The sequence below is a fragment of the Marmota marmota genome, unplaced genomic scaffold (assembly GCF_001458135.2).
Source record: "Marmota marmota marmota unplaced genomic scaffold, marMar, whole genome shotgun sequence".
NCBI classification, from domain to species: Eukaryota; Metazoa; Chordata; class Mammalia; order Rodentia; family Sciuridae; genus Marmota; species Marmota marmota.
This window is the reverse complement of record NW_025999998.1, coordinates 14,393,169-14,411,676: the sequence shown is the minus strand read 5'-3', so window position 1 is coordinate 14,411,676 and position 18,508 is coordinate 14,393,169. Positions and strand designations below refer to the sequence as shown.

At 37.6% G+C, this 18,508-nt stretch overlaps 1 protein-coding gene and 1 long non-coding RNA gene across 2 annotated transcripts in view; both read left to right on the top strand.

The window, feature by feature from the left end:
* Positions 1-4,130: 4,130 nt before the first annotated feature.
* Positions 4,131-18,508, top strand: part of LOC125617905 — a 26,245-nt gene continuing 11,867 nt past the window's right edge. The window contains exon 1 of the long non-coding RNA XR_007349043.1: positions 4,131-4,142. This is a non-coding gene — a long non-coding RNA (uncharacterized LOC125617905). The remainder of the gene's footprint in view (positions 4,143-18,508) is intronic.
* The window catches only part of Zfand5 (zinc finger AN1-type containing 5), a 12,100-nt gene continuing 11,867 nt past the window's right edge, over positions 18,276-18,508 (top strand). Inside the window, exon 1 of the mRNA XM_015492929.2 lies at positions 18,276-18,311. The gene's annotated coding sequence lies outside the window, so the exon portion shown is untranslated. The remainder of the gene's footprint in view (positions 18,312-18,508) is intronic.

Genomic DNA, 18,508 nt, shown 5'->3' with positions numbered 1-18,508 from the left:
GGACAAAGCAGAAGAACTAATCACCCTAAGGTAGACTCTCAAGTGTGGAACAGTTTTTGATTGGGAGCTATAGACCGTGGACTTGCATGGAGCTGCTCTAGGCCTCTTACTGCTCAAGGGTTAAGGCCTTCTGGTGCAGGTCTCTGAGGTACACCATGTAGAGGTCCTCACCCTTTCCATTATCAGGACAACCTTTTACAATGTCCATGTTAGCAAAGTAGGGGTATTAATTAAGATTACTCCCTAATTCTCCTATGGGAATTTAAATAATATTACTATGTGTAAAGTGCTGATGACAAAGCCTAACACATAACCAGCATTTAACAAATTTTACCAAATGCTATTACAATTGTTAGCTTATAGATAGGAGAGAAGCCAAGCAAGACTCCTTCATTCCAAGGATTCTCTCCTAGTAAATCTCAAACATCTTGTATGTATTATCTTCTTAAAAGTTAAAAAAGAGCTGGGCATGATGGCACACAACTGTAACCCCAGCGGCTCAGGAGGCTGAGGCAGGAGGATGGCAAGTTCAAAGCCAACCTCAGTAATTTAGCAAGACCCTAAGCAACTTAGCAAGACCCTGTCCTGAAATAACAAATAAAAAGGGGTGGGGATGTGGCTCTGTGGATAAGCACCCCTGGGTTCAATTCCTGGTACCAAAAGAATAAAATAATCATGTTATACCCATATCCCATAATTTTAGATTTATATGCATTGATATGGAAGAACTCCAATGTATACCATCACAGAACAACACATAAGCCATCTCTTGTTGATGTAAAACAAATCACAAGGATGTCTTTCTTCATATATATCTATATCTAGAACAAAGTTGGAAAGAACAGACGCATAAGAACCTAAGGATCATCTCCAGGAAGAGGGGACAAATGGGTGGGAGGGGCTTAGAGCATAGAATTACTTAAAGGTCAAAATCATCTGTTGCTTAAAAATTTTATAGAATATATTCATATATTATTAATATTTCTTAATTTTAAAACAAAATAATAAAACAGTTATAGGAAACAATTCCATCCAATATTTCTTTTGTTTTGTTCCTCCTCCTTTACCCTAAAAAAAGGGAAAACAAATTTGGTGTAAGTTCCAAAGCATCCAGATTACTGTCACTGAGATATACAATTCACTAAATGACAATGAGAGTTGACCATGGTAAAGTGTCCACAAAATTATACCCAAGTACAAATTCAAAGAAATAGCCTCACCATTGAACATGACTATCAGTAAATTTTTAAAACATAAAATTAGTCTAGTTAGCTGCTTTTAACCAATTTAAATGAAACACTAAAGTTCCATTTTTCTTAGGTCTTTGCAAATTAAATTCTGTCATGTGTTGCTTAATGACAGGGATACATTCTGAGAAGTGTATCATTAGGTAACTTGTCACTGTGTGAAGATTATGGAGCATACACAGACCTGGATGGTATAGTCTACTTTACACATAGGCTATATTGGGGGGGCAGGTGGTATATGTACTATAGCCTATTGCTCCTAGGGGTATAATGAACAAAACAACAAGAGTCAATCAAGCACAGGAGAAAAATGATTCAATCAAGAGCTTCAAGATCTGCAATCAATATATAACACCAAATACTGGTTTTCAGTAAATTTTTAGGATTTTTTTTTGTTTTCTGATTTTTGTTTTTGCATTTGAAATGTAGCCCCCAGCCTCGCATAAGCTAAACATACCCTCTTCCACCAAGTTATACTCCCAGCTCCAGTAATAAGTAGGAGTACACTCTAAAATAATGACAAAATAAAGAATATAGTGTCAGTGCTGTAGTGCATACCCATAATCACAGCTACTCAGGAGACTTAGGCAGGAGGATCACAAGTTCAAGGCCAGCCTAGGCAACTTATCGAGACTCTGTTTCAAAATAAAAAACAAAAAGGACTGGGATGTAGCTCAGTGGTAGAGTGCCTTGGGCAAAATCCACAGTACCCCCCAACACACATAAATCGTATAGTATATACTTAAACTATTAATATAATCACTTGTTGCATTATCAAGTATTATGTACTATACATAATTATAAGTACTATACTTTATTGGGGCTAGCAGTAGGCTTGTTTACATGAGAATCGCTACAAATAAGTGAGTAATGCATGGCGCTAAAATGTTACAAAGGGGGCTGGGGTTGTGGCTCAGTGGTAGAGCACTTGCCTAGCACATGTGAGGCACTGGGTTAGGACCTCAGCACCACACAAAAATAAATTTTAAAAAATGTTATAAAGATTATGATGTCACCAGGTGATAGGAATTATTCAGTATCATTGTAGTCTTGTAGGACCACCATCATATATGAAGTCCACCATTAGCCAAAATATTGTTATGTAGTTCATCATTATAATGGTAATAATCCAGATTAATTCTTTTTGTGTGTGTGTATGTGGGCATTCCACTACTGAGCCACATCCCCCACCATATTTTGTATTTTATTTAGAGACAGGGTCTCACTGAGTTGCTTAGCAGCTTGCTTTTGCTGAGGTTGGCTGTGAACTCACAATCTTCCTCACTCAGCCTCGCAAGCTGCTGGGATTCCAGGTATGTGCTAACACACCGGGCCTAGATTAATTCTTGTATCACAATTCTAGGAAGGCTGAAATAGATTGGCCTTGTAAGTACATCCTCTCAAAGTTTTAGCACAGAATATGAATGTAGGTGACAGGGTTTGGAGGGCTTCTATAGTGGGTAGAAGACTGAAAAGGACTAAATTTCATTTCTAGTCTAAAATTCTGTAATCTTTGCTGGTTTTAGGAATGCACTTGCATCAAAAAGAACCTGAGATTTGAAGACAGAATGACTTGGATTTTGTTTCAGTCTTAGATACCAACTATATGATTTTAGATATGTGATTTACCTCTTGTGTCTCATTCTGCCTCTGGGAAAGAGGATAATCATCACTACTTCAAAGTATTATTGTAAGGATTACAGATGAGGTTACATAAAACACAAAGTAACCACAAAATAAACATTACTATTTACATGTAACTCATATAGTTTTTAAACTTAGTGCAGTTGTAATATTATATTGATTTTTATTTTAAAAGTTAACTTATGAATTTCAGGCTTTTTATCCTCTTTAAAAAAATTATTCCTTAACAATAAAGCCTAGTGACTACAAAATAAAAGAAGTTAAAAAAAATGAACCAGAAATTTACTCATTTAAATAAGTACTCAAGCAAATTTGGTGGTCTTATAATTGCCAGGGACTTTAGAAGTCATCTGGTTGAACCTAACTGTCATTGTAGGAATCCTTTCTTTAATCCTCTCCTCCTGATGGCTGCTCATGCTTCTTAACCCCTTAGCCAGAAAAGGCTAGAAGAAAAGAAGTTTATTTGTGTGTTTTCTTTTGTAGTACTAGGGATTGACTCTCCCAGGATAGGCAAGTTCTCTACCACAGAGCTACACTCACAACCCTTTTGGGTGTTTATTTTGAGATAAGGTACTACTAAATTGCTCAGAGGGTCCTTGAACTTGGAATTCTCTTTCCTCAGCCTCCCAAGTCACTGGGATTACAGGTGTGTTGCACTGCATCCAGTGAGAGACATCTTTTGAAAGGAAAGAACTGGAGTCCACCCCTTTCCGGCAGGGCAGACACTCGCCAGAGCCTAGCCTCTGGTTCAGGACCGTCCCTTCTGACCAATGGACTACCATGAAAGCCAAGATCCAGGCCAAACCACCTACACCAGCCCACATGGGATCAAGGATCTCTCTATGCCTGGTTCACCCCTCCCCCAGTGGGACAAACACTGCCAGAGCCTACCCTTTGGTGCAGGACTGCCCCTTCCTACCAGCAGACTACCACAGGAGGTCAAGCCCAGTGGCCCAGATCCACCCACTCCAACTTATGCAGGTCCCAGATCCAGGATGCAGTAGCATCCATTGAGGGACACCAGCAGAGTCTGGAATCCCAACATCAAGAAGAGGTATAGACAATCTGTATGGGTACTACAAGAATATAGGGTAGAAACTGTAATCTCTCAGATTCACACTACAAGAAAGGAAGACACATAGACAACATGAAAAAACAAGGGAGGAAAGTGCCCAAAACAAACCAGGACACTACAATAACCAAACCTATGGACAGTGAAGTTGATGAAATGTCAGAGAAGGAGTTCAGAAGGTTCATAATTAAAATGATCTGTGAATTAAAGAATGTCCTAAATGAGCAAATACAAGCAAAAATTGATCACTCCAACAATGAGATAAGAGAGCAAATACAGGTAGCAAAATATAACTTCAAGAGAGAGATAGAGACCCTGAAAAAAAAAGTCAGAAATCCTTGAAATGAAGGATACAACAAATCAAATTTAAAAATTCAGTAAGAAAGCATAATCAAAAGACTAGATTACTTGGAAGAAAGAACGTCAAATAATGAAGACAAAGTATACAATCTGAAAAATAAAGTTGATCACACAGTGAAGAAAGTTAGAAACCATGAACAGAACATCCCAGAACTATGGGACAGCATCAAAAGACCAAATCTAAGAGTTATTGGGATAGAGGAAGGCACAGAGTTTCAAACCAAAGGAATGCACAATCTCTGCAATGAGATAATATCAGAAAATTTCCCAAGCATGAAGAATGAATTGGAAAACCAAATACAAGAGGCTTACACTACACCAAATGTACAAAATTACAACAGATCTACATCAAGGCACATTATAATGAAAATGCCTAGCATACAGAATAAGGGTAGAATCTTAAAAGCCACAAGAGAGAGGAATCAGATCACATATAAGGGGAGACCAATTCATATCTCAGCAGATTTTTCAACTCAGACCCTCAAAACCAGGAGATCATGGAAAAACATATACCAAGCTCTGAAAGAAAATGGATACCAACCAAGAATCTTATATCCAGCAAAACTAAGTTTTAGTTTTTATGATGAAATAAAAACTTTCCATGATAAACAAAAGTTAAAAGAATTTACAACTAGAAAGCCTGCACTGCAGAACAACTTCAGCAAAATATTCCAAGAAAAGGAAATGAAAAACAATGATGAAAATCAGCAGAGGGAGGGATTACATTAAAGGAAAATCAAATCAGAGGAGAAAACAAGTCACATTAAATACCAAAAATAAACAAAAATGGCTGAGAATACAAATCATGTCTCAATAACAAACTCTTCTCGGGTTCAAGAGTCAAATAGACCACAACACAATAATTTTGAGTGACTTTAACACACCTCTTTCATCACTAGATAGATCTTCCAAACAAAAGCTGAACAAAGAAACTATACAACTCAATAATACAATCAATAACTTAGACTTAACTAACATATATAGAATATTCCAACCTTCAGCAAGAGAATATACTTTATTCTCAGCAGCACATGGATCCTTCTCTAAAATAGACCATCTACAATGCCACAAAGCAACTCTTAGCAAATATAAAAAATTAGAGATACTAACCTGCATTCTATCAGATCATAATAGAATGAAACTAGAAATCAATGATAAAATTAGAAATAAAATCTACTCCAACACCTGGAGACTAAATAATATGCTACTGAATGAACAATGGGTTACAGAAGACATCAAGGAAGAGATTAACAAGTTTTTAGAGGTGAATGAGAACACAGATACAACATATCAAAATCTCTGGGACACTATGAAGGCAGTTCTAAGAGGAAAGTTCATTGCATGGAGTTCATTCCTTAAAAGAAGAAAAAGTCAACAAATAAATGACTTAACACTACATCTCAAAGCCCTAGAAAAAGAAGAATGAATCAACACCAAAAGCAGCAGAAGACAGGAAATAATTAAAATCAGAGCTGAAATCAATGAAATTGAAACAAAAGAAATAATTGAAAAAAATTGACAGAACAAAAAGTTGGTTCTTTGAAAAAATAAATAAAATTGACAGACCGTTAACCATGCTAACCAAGAGAAGGAGAGAGAAAACTCATATCACTAACATATGTGATAAAAAAGGAAATATCACAACAGACACTACAGAAATACAGACGATAACTAGGAATTATTTTGAAAACTTGTACTCCAATAAAATAGAAAATATCAAAGGCATCGACAAATTCCTAGAGTCATATAATTTGCCCCAATTGAATCAGGATGATATACAAAATTTAAACAGATCAATTTCAAGTGACAAAATAGCAGATGCCATCAAATGTCTAACAACCAAGAAAACACCAGGACCGGATGGATACACAGCCGAGTTCTACAAGACCTTTAAAGAAGAACTACTACCAATACTCTCCAATTTATTTCAGGAAATAGAAAAAACAGGCAGCACTTTCAAACTCATTCTATGAGGCCAGTATCACTCTGATTCCAAAATCAGGCAAAGAAACATCAAAAAAAGAAATTTCAGACCAGTATTGCTAATGAACACAGATGCTAAAATTCTGGCAAATCGAATACAAAAACATATCAAAAAGATTGTGCACCATGATCAAGTGGGATTCATCCCAGGGATGCAAGGTTGGTTCAATATACAGAAATCAATAAATGTAATTCATTACATCAATAGACTTAAAGATAAGAATCATATGATCATCTCAATAGACACAGAAAAAAAATTTGACAAAATACAGCACCCCTTTACGATAAAAAAACTGTGGATAACAGGAACATATCTCAACATCATAAAGGCTATCTACGCTAAGCCCCAGGCCAACATTATTCTAAATGGAGAAAAATTGAAGGCATTCCCTCTAAAAACTGGAACAAGACAGGGATGCCATCTTTCACCACTTCTATTTAACATAGTTCTTGAAACAATGGCAAGAGCAATTAGACAGATGAAGGAAATTAAAGGGATAAACATAATCAAAGAACTCAAATTGGCACTATTTGCTGATGATATGATTCTATACTGGAAGACCATAAAAGCTCCACCAGAAAACTTCTAGAACTAGTAAATGAATTCAGCAAAGTAGCAGAATATAAAATCAATACCCATAAATCAAAGGCATTTCTGTATATCAGTGACAAATCTTCTGAAAAGGAAATGAGGAAAACTACCCCATTCTCAATAGCCTCAAAAAAATAAAATAAAATACTTGGGAAGCAACTTAATAAAAGAGGTAGAAGATCTATATAATGAAAATTACAGAACCCTAAATAAAGAAGTCAAAGAATGCCTTAGAAGATGGAAAGGTCTACCTTGCTCTTGAATAGGCAGCATTAATATTATCAAAATGACCATACTACCAAAAGCACTATACAGATTTAATGCAATTCTGATCAAAATCCCAATGGCATTCCTCATAGAAATAGAAAAAACAATCATGATATTCATCTGGAAAAATGAGAAACCCAGAATAGCTAAGGCAATCCTTAGCAGGAAGGGTGAAGCAGGTGGCATCACTATACCAGAACTTAAACTATACTACAGAGCAATAGTAACAAAAACAGCATGGTATTGGCACAAAAACAGACTTAGAAATACAACCAGAGACTCTGCGTCTAATAGAAGAAAAAGTAGACCCTAATCTCCATCATGTGGGATTATGCCCCAACTTCCTTAATAAGACTCCTGTGGCACAAGAATTAAAATCAAGAATCAATAAATGGGATGGACTCAAATTAAGAAGTTTCTTCTCAGCAAAAGAAACAATCTATAAGGTGAACAGAGAGCCTACATCTTGGTAGCAAATCTTTACCCCTCACACATCAGATGGAGCATTAATCTTTAGACTATATAAAGAACTCAAAAAGCTAAACACCAAAAAAACCCAAATAACTCAATCAATAAATGGGCCAAGGACCTGAACAGACACTTCTCAGAAGATGATGTACAGTCAATCAACAAATACATGAAAAAATGTTCAACATCTCTACCAATTAGAGAAATGCCAATCAAAACTACTCTAAGATATCATCTCACTCCAATCAGCATGGTAACTATTATGCATAAAAACAACAATAAGTGTTTGCGAGGATGTGGGGGGAAAGGTACACTCATACACTGCTGGTGGGACTGCAAATTGGTGCAGCCAATATGGAAAGCAGTATAAAGATTTCTTGGAAAATTGGAAATGAAACCACCATTTGACCCAGCTGTCCCTCTCCTCAGTCATACCCAAAGGACTTAAAAACAGCACATCTACAACTACAGTGACACAGCCACATCAATGTTTATAGCAGCACAATTCACAATAGCTAAACTGTGGAACCAACCTATTTGCCCTTCAATAGATGAATGGATTAAAAAAAGTAGCATGTATACACAATGAAATATTACTCAGCAATAAAAGAGAATAAAATCATGGCATTTGCAGGAAAAGGGATGGAGTTAGAGAAGATAATTCTAAGTGAAGTTAGCCAATCCCAAAAAGCCAAATGCCAAATGTTTTCTTTGATATAAGGAGGCTGATTCATAGTGGGATAGGGAAAGGGAGCATGGGAGGAATAGATGAACTCTAGATAGGGCAGAGGGGTGGGAGGGGAAGGGAGGGAGCGTGGGGTAATTAATGATGGTGGAATGTGATGATCATTATTATCCGTATACTATCCAGGTATAAAGACACGAATTGGTGTGAATATACTATGTATACAACCAGAGATATGAAAAACTGTGCTCTATATGTGTAATAAGAATTTTAATACATTCTGCTATCATATATAAATTTTAAAAAATGAAAGGAAAGAACAGGGATAGAGGAGAAGCTACAAGTACACATGGAGGTTGGTACTCTCTCCTAACTATCCTCTGTTGCAGGTGGTTTTCAGGTCTTACAGGAAGCAACCAGTAAAGGAGTCTCCCCCTCTTCTTATAAAAGCTGGAGGTGAGTAATTTGGAACAATTTTCTATATCTGATAAAGTGTTCAAGAGAACACTGAATTTCAGGAAAGTCATTTCCTCAAATGACAAATCTCTTCCAAAGGCCATGACAATAATGACTGCTGATGTTATTCTGAAGTTCCTCTGTGCCCTTGTTGAGCACCCTGTAATCAACACTTGCAGTCTGAGATTATACTCTTACACTGAGACAATATTCTTCTCAAATATTTGTTAGTCAGCTTTCTGTCACTAATGCAAAACACCTGAGATAATGAACTCATTACAAAGTAAAGGTTTATTTTGACTCACAGCTTCAGAGTTTCCAGTCATTCCTTGGCTCCATTGCTTTTGGGTCTGTTTTGGCACAGCAAAACATCCTGAGAATGAGAGGTGGCAGCTGGGCATGGGAAGAGTCCCAGGTTTTAATAATTTCTGCGAGGGCACACCTGCAATAACTTAAATTTCTTCCACTAGAAATTTCTTCCACTTTCTCACCTCTTAAAGCTTTTACCACCTCCCAAAAGTATCACAGAGTGGGGACCAAGCCTTTATTTAACACATAGGCCTTTGGGGGACATTCCAGATTTAAACTACAGCATTCTATAATCTTCTGTGACATTCATTGAACTCTACTCCTACTCTTTCTTCCAAAAGGTTCCCTTTTCAATTGCTTTGAGGTCTCCGATACCACTTTCTGCTATATAATTGGGAAACTCCGTGCAGCATTCCCTCCAGCAACAAAAGCATCAGACAATCCTAATAATTGAGGGTTTGCCTTAGATACATTTCATCTCCTACCCCCATGCTGGGGCTAAAACCCAGGGCCTCATGCATGCTAGCACTCTGCCTCTGAGCTACAGCCCCAGCCCTGCCTTAAATATATTTTAGAGATAGTGATAAGACCTAACAATCTCTAACTCCTTTCCAATTTTACATCATACAAGAAGTTAACAGACAGGCCTTTTATATATACACTTGGTGAGATGACTTTCAATTAGGACGTGTCTGAATACGGAAGATCCAGGGTTTTGTTTTATTTTTTAATGCACTTTTTAGAGCAGTTGCAGTTTCAAGTAAAACACAGAGTAGGGTACACAGATGTCCCGTGTATGCCCTGCTGCCACATATACATGTTTTCCATTATGAGCATGCCCCACAGGAGTGGTATATTACAACTGATGAACCTACATTGACCCACCATTACAAACCGAAGTCTGTAGTTTTTGGTTGACATTAAGATCACTTTTTTATTTTTTATTTTTGGTACTGGAGATTGAACCTAGGGGTGCTTAACTACTGAAGCACACCACCAGCCCTGTTTATCTTTTTTATTTTGAGACGGGTCTCTCTAAATTGCTCAGAGCCTCGCTTAAGTTGCAGAGGCTGGCTTTGAATTTGTAATCCTCCTGGTTCAGCCTCCCGAGTTGCTGGAATTACAGTGTGTCATTGCCCAGCAGAATCACTCTTGATGTTGTATATTCTATGGGTTATAGAAAAATTGATAATAACCTGTATCCACTATTATAGTATCAAAGAAAACCGTTTCTGTATCATAAAACTCCTCTGTAGTTGGCCTATTTATCTTTCATCCCCTCTCCCCAAAGCCCTGGCAATCACTTGATCATTTCACTGTTTCCATAGCCTTTCCAGGATATCATCTAGTTGGAATTAACAATATGTAGCCTGTTCTGACTGGCTTTTTCACTCAATAATATGTATTTAAGTTTCCTCCATATCTTCTCCTTGCTTGATAGCTCGTTTTCTTTTAGCGCTGATTTCCATTGTCTTAATGTACTACACAGTGCTATGGTATGGTTTTAATGTGTCCCTCATGAGTTCATATATTGTCATATGTGGTGCCACACCCCTGTAATCCCAGCAACTTGGGAGGAAGGATAACAAATTCAAGGCCAGCCTAAGCAATTTAGCAAGACCCTCAGCAACTTAGCAAGATCCTGTCTCAAAAATAAAAAATAAAAAAGGACTGGGGATATAGCTCAGTGGTAAAGTAAACCTGGGTTCAATCACCAATACCACACCAAATAAACAGAGTTCATATATTAAACTGGGCATGGCAGCATACACCTGTAATCCCAGCTACTCAGGAGACTGAGGCAAGAGGATCACAAGTTTCAAGGCCAACCTGGACACCTTAACAAGATGCTGTCTCAAAATAAAAAAAAAAAAAAAAGGATGGGGATATAGTTCAGTGGTAGAATGCCTCAGAGGTGGAAAAAGAAATGTGTTTCTATATTTAATACCTTCTTGTGAGGGTTTAAGAGCGTGGAAACTCAACCCAACTACAATGTTTAAAGGTGGACTCTTTAGGAAATCAATAGGATCAGATAAGTTCATCATGGTAGAACCCCCATGACTGAATACAGGTACCTTTATAAGAAAAAACAAAGGACGGAGTACACACACACACACACACACAACAGCATGTGATACCCTGTACCACCTCAGGACTTGTCAACAAGAAGGCCATTATCAGATGCAGATTCTTAATCTTGGAGAGCCAAGATTAAGGGATTGAACCTAGGTTTTGCACATGCTAGACAAGAGCTCAACCATGGAGCTATAACATACTAATAGACTTTATTTCTTCATTTACCTGCTGAAGGCTATCATACTTGCTTCTAAGTTTTGGCAACTGTGAATAAAGTTCTTGTAAACGTGTTCAGTTTTTTTCATGTTGACATATTTTCATCTCCTTTGGGCAAACACCATGGAGTGTGACTGCCAAATCATACAGTATTTTTAATTAATAATTTTTTGGTACTGGGTATTGAACCCAGGGACACTTACCCACCAAGCCACATCCCCAGCCTGTTTATTATTATTATTATTAGTAGTAGTTTTTAAAATAATTTTTATTTTTTAAAAGTAAATTGTACATTGCAGGAGAAAAAAAAAACACAAGAAAAGAACAAAGTCATCCAGTCACAAGAAGCTTAGTGGACATGTCCCTCTAGGTGTTCGTTTTTTATTTTTTGAGACAGGGTCTTTCTAAGTTGCTGAGGCTGGCTTTGAACTTGTGGTCATCCTGCCTCAACCTCCTGAGTCACTGGGATTATAGGCATGCACCACCAGGCCCATCCCATTTTGCATTCCTATCAGCAGTTAATAAAAATTCCTGTTGTTCCATATCCTTTCCAGTATTTGGTCTAATGTGTAGTGGCATTTCATTGTTTTAATTTCCATTTCCCTGATGACATGATGCTTATTGTTATCTGTACATCTTCTTTGGCGAGGCTAACATTTTTACTTCCTCATCCTGCTTCAATTTAGTACTTTTAATTTTGCAGATAAAAGAAAGTTTTCTTTGTGTGTTTGCACATTTTACATTAAGAGCTGTCATGATGTTGTAAGTTTCAGTAAAAGGAATGCAAATCACACATATATTAATAACTGAACCACCTACTCTGGAATTCTAAGGCTCTGACTTTATTTTGGCTACTCCAGAGTCACTGATTCACAAGGAATAAAGATAAACTCATCTTTACTTCTAGGTCTTCTTATTTATTCACTACTCAAGAGTAGAAACTAGCCATGAATTCTCTTCCAATGATAGGATAAATTCAGTTAGCACAGAAACAACAACAACAAAAAAATTTCTGGGTGTTTCAGTAAGCTTTTTCGCCACTGTGACTAAAAGACCTGACCCACACAATTGTAGAAAAGGAAAAGTTTATGTGAGGGCTCATGGTTTCAGAGGTCTCAGTCCATACACAGCAAGCTCCATTTTTCAAGGCTCAAGGAGAGGCAGAACATAATGGTGGAAGAGTGTGGCAGAGAGAAGTTTACAAGATGATTGATCAGGCAGCAGAGAGAGAGAGAGAGAGAGAGAGAGAGAGAGAGAGAGAGATCTTCACTTCCCAGATACAAATACATACCCCAAAGCCATGCCCCAATGCCCTGCCTTCACCAGCCACACCCCACGGGCTTTCAGTTACCACTCAATTAACCCCATCAGGTGATTAATTCACTGATTGGGTTAAGGCTCTTACAACCCAATCATTTCTTCTCTAAACCTTCTTGCATTGTCCCACACATGAGCTTTTGCGAGACACCTCACATCCAAACCATAACACTGGGTTAGAATATGTTTACAAATAAAACTTATAAATGGATAGATCTTTTTAAATTAAAAAATCCATAAATCAAGCATTTGTAAGCCAAATAAAAGTACAGACAGCATTTAACTATACAGAAATGGGTATAACTGCTTTAAGAGAATGTGTTTGAGAGGTAGCCTAAGGAATGCAGCATTTAGAAATTGGATAGAGAAGTGGAAATCAGCAAAAGTGACTTGGAGTTATCTGTTATGGAGCTTCTATTAAGGATAAATTGTAGTACTAGAGGTCATCTATAAGACAAGGGTGTTAACATTACAGTGAGAAATCTAGTTTTGAAATAAATGGGTTAAATGTTCCTGGAGACACTCAGAACACTAAACTGAGGGACAGAAGCCATAGTATTACTAGCTCTAAAACAATAGACAACATACACAAGTTCACCCTAAGCTCTAGTCAGTTAACTCCTCTGCAAAAGAAAAAATGATAATATTTATCTCAATGGGCTCTTGAGAATATGTATCAACTTAACACATTGTAATTGGAAAAACATTACATAGACTGAAGGCACTTGTCTTTGCTCTCTGCCTAGAATTTGCATTCCTCCAACATATGGGCCAACTCTGTTCACTTCTTTCTTGCCAGTCCTCTACCTGAATCCTGTCCTTTCTAATGGTATCAGTCCATTTTCTTTGATCCTTTTCTGTTGCTAATATCTAAGGCTTTGAAACCAAAGGCTCACCACCCAAGTTGTGTATCATCCCAGTTGCTGGGCTGTAGCTGGATAACTGACCTGGTTCCTTACTATCTTCCTGATCTAGCCCATCATCCACAATTCCAGATTATTTGTTTCAAGGTGATGTTTCTGAGGAAATCCTGGATTTAACTACTAAGATTCCAAATACATGCATAATATCCCACATATAGTTTGTTCAGTCACAAAGATTTCTTAGAGGTCTTGAGACCAAAGTACCTTGTTTCTTTCTTTCTTCCTCTTTTTTCTCTTTGTTCTCATACTAAGGATTGAACCAAAGGGTGTTTTACCACTGGCTTTACCCAGCTGTTTCCCCAGCACTTTGTATTTTTAATTTTGAGATAGGATTTCCTTAGGTTACTGAGACTGACCTCAAACTTGTGATCCTCCTGCCTTATAGCCTTCTGAGTTGCTGGGATTATAGGTGTGTACCACAGTTCCAGCTCCAAAGTACCTTGTTTCTTAAACAGTGATATCTATAGCAAATTCCACATACATAATCATATCAAATCATCAATTTTCTTTGCTTTAGATTCTTTATTTACACAAATATTAGGGACTTTTCTTCTTTTTAACAGTCTTAAAATTCATTTATAGCTAGATTATATGTGTATCTGGTGTAAAATTATTTATGGCTAATTTTCCATATTTTCTTTTTTGCATAGGTTGGTTTCAGGTCAAAGATGAGTTCTCTAATGACTGCAGGATAAAGCCTTTTTGCATGTTTATTAGGAACATTCTCATATATATTTTATTTTATAATTGAGTTTATTATAAGCGTCCAACTGAAAATTTATCTGAATTGTGTCAGAAAGTCTTCTCTAATCTCATTAAGATCTTCCTGCTACTTATTTGAAGACTCTTTCATCAAGTTATTTTCTGTTGAAATAAGTGTGGTGTTTAAATTATTAAAAGTTCTATATAATAACTGTTACTTCTTTTATTAATTTCCCAGGGTGGTTGAGACAAGTAGTTGTACTTGTCAAGCTAGGTCCAAATACAATTCATTATTGCATATACTGATATTTTAACTATTATTTCATCATTTGTTGTTAAAAAGGAAAACATTATAATTAAATCTGTTATAATTTTAATTTGGTTTGCTCTAAAAATAATACCATAATCCTTCTAGCTAACCTTTTTTTTTTTTTTTTTTTTTTTTTTTTTNATCATACTTGCTTCTAAGTTTTGGCAACTGTGAATAAAGTTCTTGTAAACGTGTTCAGTTTTTTTCATGTTGACATATTTTCATCTCCTTTGGGCAAACACCATGGAGTGTGACTGCCAAATCATACAGTATTTTTAATTAATAATTTTTTTGGTGCTGAGGATTGAACCCAGGGCCTTGTACATGCAAGGCAAGCACTCTACCAACTGAGCTATATCCCCGGCCCCTGGCTAAGCCTTTTGAAAACAATTTTTAAAAATTGAGTCTGATTACCTTGATCTTGGAAATCTGTGAAAGTATTGGAAAGGAAAGGGAAGAAGGGCATTATAAAAATATCAAAAGTTTTTAAAACCCAGAAAAGGCTGTTTTCCACAAAATTCTACTTAAGCAGAGAGAATGAATTCATGACAGGGTATTATAATAATGCCATAGAAGCAATTCTTGTCTCCATGATGGGAAGCTATATGTCAGAATAAGAGAAATCCAGGTCTGTTATACTTACAGTAGACAAATAATGTATAATGCTATATGCGTTATGATGTCAGTTTAATGCTGTATAGATTATTATTATACACATGTCAGTTTCTATTAAGAAATTTTAATTACATATATTAATCTCCAACCAATCTCCTCTCTGACCATCCCTATTTTACAAAGAAAAATGTAACTGAAACTACAGTGACTTTACCTGAGTTAAGCAGAATACAAACAGTAGCACTTTTCTCATAAGATACTATTTTACAACAGGTAGGTTACTTTAAGGAAATAAGCCAGGTTCTATTGGGGATGGGAATGGTTCCGACTTAGATTTGAGTGAGATTTTAGGATCCATTATGATTGGTTAAATGCTCCCATAGAATTCAGTACTTTTCTTTCAAAATATTTACCAGTTCACAGTTATATATTTGTATGATATTACCTTTCTCCCCTCACATACTAAGATCCATGAAAACAGGGTAATAATTACTTTTATCTACCAATGTATTCATTGGTTCAGTGGGTTCCTGAACCAATGAACTACAGTGAATGTGCAAAACATCTTATGGAAAAAAATGAAAAATAATTATTAGGAGTTAGCATTGTTCTCAAGAAACACTTAGGAAATGGATCAGTGCCAGTCATTTGATATGACAAATGTAATGAAACTTTTTTTTGGGGGGGGGGGTACTGAGGAATTAAATCCATGGGTGCTTTACCACTGATCTACAACCCCAGTCCATTTTTTAAAATTATTTTTTTATTTTGTCACAGGATCTTGCCTCAAATTTGCAATCCTCCTGCTTCTGCTGGTATTACAGGCATGTGCACCATACCTGGCTTCTAATGTTATGAAATTCTATAAAAGCTATTTTTGAAGAATTAATCGGTAATATCACATTTCAAACACACTCAGCTTTCCCTATTATCTTTTTTACAGAGGTGGATTTCAAGTCAAAGTTGACCTTCTCTAATGTCTATAGGATAAAGTCCTTTTTGCATGTTTTATTAGAAACATTCTATTATATATTTTGTTGTATAATTCAGTTAGTTATTAGAGTCCAGGTGAAAATTTAAAACATCAAAAAACAAAAACAAAGCAAAACAGAAACTTTCTTGGAAGCCCATCCCTTCATCTGTTACATTAGTAATACATAAATAAATTTTCTTAATTTTCTCCTTCACATGGTGTGAGCCATCTGAAAGAAAGTGGGGTCACCTGAGGACATGGTAGGAGTAAATCAATAGTTTTCAAATTTGAGCATGTACCAGAATCACCTGGAAGACTTGATAAATAAAAGGCACATGGTTGCACTATACCCAGAGTTTGTTGATCCTGTTGATTTGATGTGGTGGGCTGACAATTAGTGGGTTTTTTTTTTTATTTATTTATTTTTTTTTAAAGGAGAGGGTGCACACTGAAGATTGAACCCAAGGCCTCATGCTAGCAATCTAACACTGGGCTACAACTCCAGCTCCCAATTTTGTATTTCTAACAAGTTTCCAGGTAATAATGATGGTGCTGGTCTTGAGACCACATTTTTGAGAACCACTAGAAAAGAGTTGCTAGAAGGAATCTTACCATGTTTAATACTAGCAACAGGTTTGGCTGAAACAGTCTCATAGAGCTCATAGAGAAAATTACTGTGATGAATTAATGAAACCCCAAATGGAAAATATTTGGCACTGAAAATGGCCTGTAAATGATAGTTACGGTTTTTATTAATTTATTAATTAAAGTAATAAATCACAATGGTCCTGGGACCAAGTGAACCAAACCACTTAAATCTCTTAATATATTAATTGATCCTAGGAACAAAACTGAGATTTTTTTTTTTTTTTTTTTTTTTTTTTTAAAAAAAGTATGGCAATGGATCTGGTATTCTGGTTACTGTGGCTGAGCGCAGTTTGATTTGGCAATGTGGGCACAGGGTAGCAAGGCAGCTGTCCCCAAACGTACAGTATTGCAAGTGAGCATCACCCGAAGCACAACTTAAACATACAGGTTTCTGAGTTTTACCCCAGAACAACCAAAACCATACAAGGGGGAGAAACCTAAGAATCTTTAAACAATCCTCAAGTGATTTTTTTTTTCCTGATCAGCCAATGGGAAACACAGAAAGGGTCTGTCCCTCCACTCTAATGCTGACTCTTAACAGTCCTAAACGTTATTTCTACGTGTTTGTTAGATGATTGTTTACCAGAAAATTTCAGCAGTCCTTTCTGTCTTGGTAGCGCTCGAGTTGAACCAAGTCAATTCGAACAACTGGATAGATCAGTTGAATGTGTTTTTGTTAGTGCTTTGAAAAGGTTCAGTGTTTGGAGCTCTTTCACAGAAGTCGGCCCCTTGCCTCTTTTCTAATCGCCTGCCTAATCCCTCCCCTCTTGAACTTGCTCCTGCACGAAAGCTCTGCTTCACCTCTTGCAAATCTCGGTCTCAGGTCTAGTTTGTTTGTCCCTTCACCACATTTCTTCAGCAGAACATTTGGTGCTTTCCCAGTTCATAACCCTTTGCTGGAGTAGTCCATTTCCAGGGATTTTACAGGCTGGCCAAAACAGTTTGTTCAGAACAGCGACGCCAGGCCGAAGACTGGCAGCCAGTCCGCCCAGCGTTTCCTGACTCTGCACAACCACCCGTGACCTTGGGCGAGCTAGCAAGCCAGTGAGCACCGCCTAGCCCGCGCCTTCCGGGAGGCGTCAGGGCAAGGCTCAGGTTGGACCTTGGAACTGAAAAGACGCGGGGGCGGGGAATGGAGTGGGAGGTTTCGTAAACAGAAGACCCAAAAGCCAAGGGTCCTTTCCTGGAGGCGAAATCTAATATTTGGGTAGAGAGCGGGGGTGGGGAGGACGTCTGCCCAGGGCTTGAAACAATGAGAACTCGTTGAAAAGCAGGCTCGAGTGAGAAAATCGGAAGGAGGGAGGCTGAAGGCGGACAATCAAGTTAAAAATAGAAACACATCCTCCACTGCGCTAGCTCTTTCCAGCTCCACCCAGAGGTCGGCCGCCTGGCTAGTGACTCGGCTAGGCGAGGAAGACGCGCAGCCAGGCTCCGTTCCGCCCCCGGAGCCCGTGACCAAAGGCCGGGGGCGGGGCCTCGGGCCCGTGACGTAATCGCGCTGCCCGTCGCTGCCGACGGGGTTTTCGCTGACGCACAGGTCCCGCCCCCCTCCCCCCTTTCCCTCACTGCCCGAGCGCCGGGCGAAGAGCGAGCGTCAGTCGGCCAGATCGCGAAGCTGTCTGCATCTGGACTTCGCGCTCTCTCC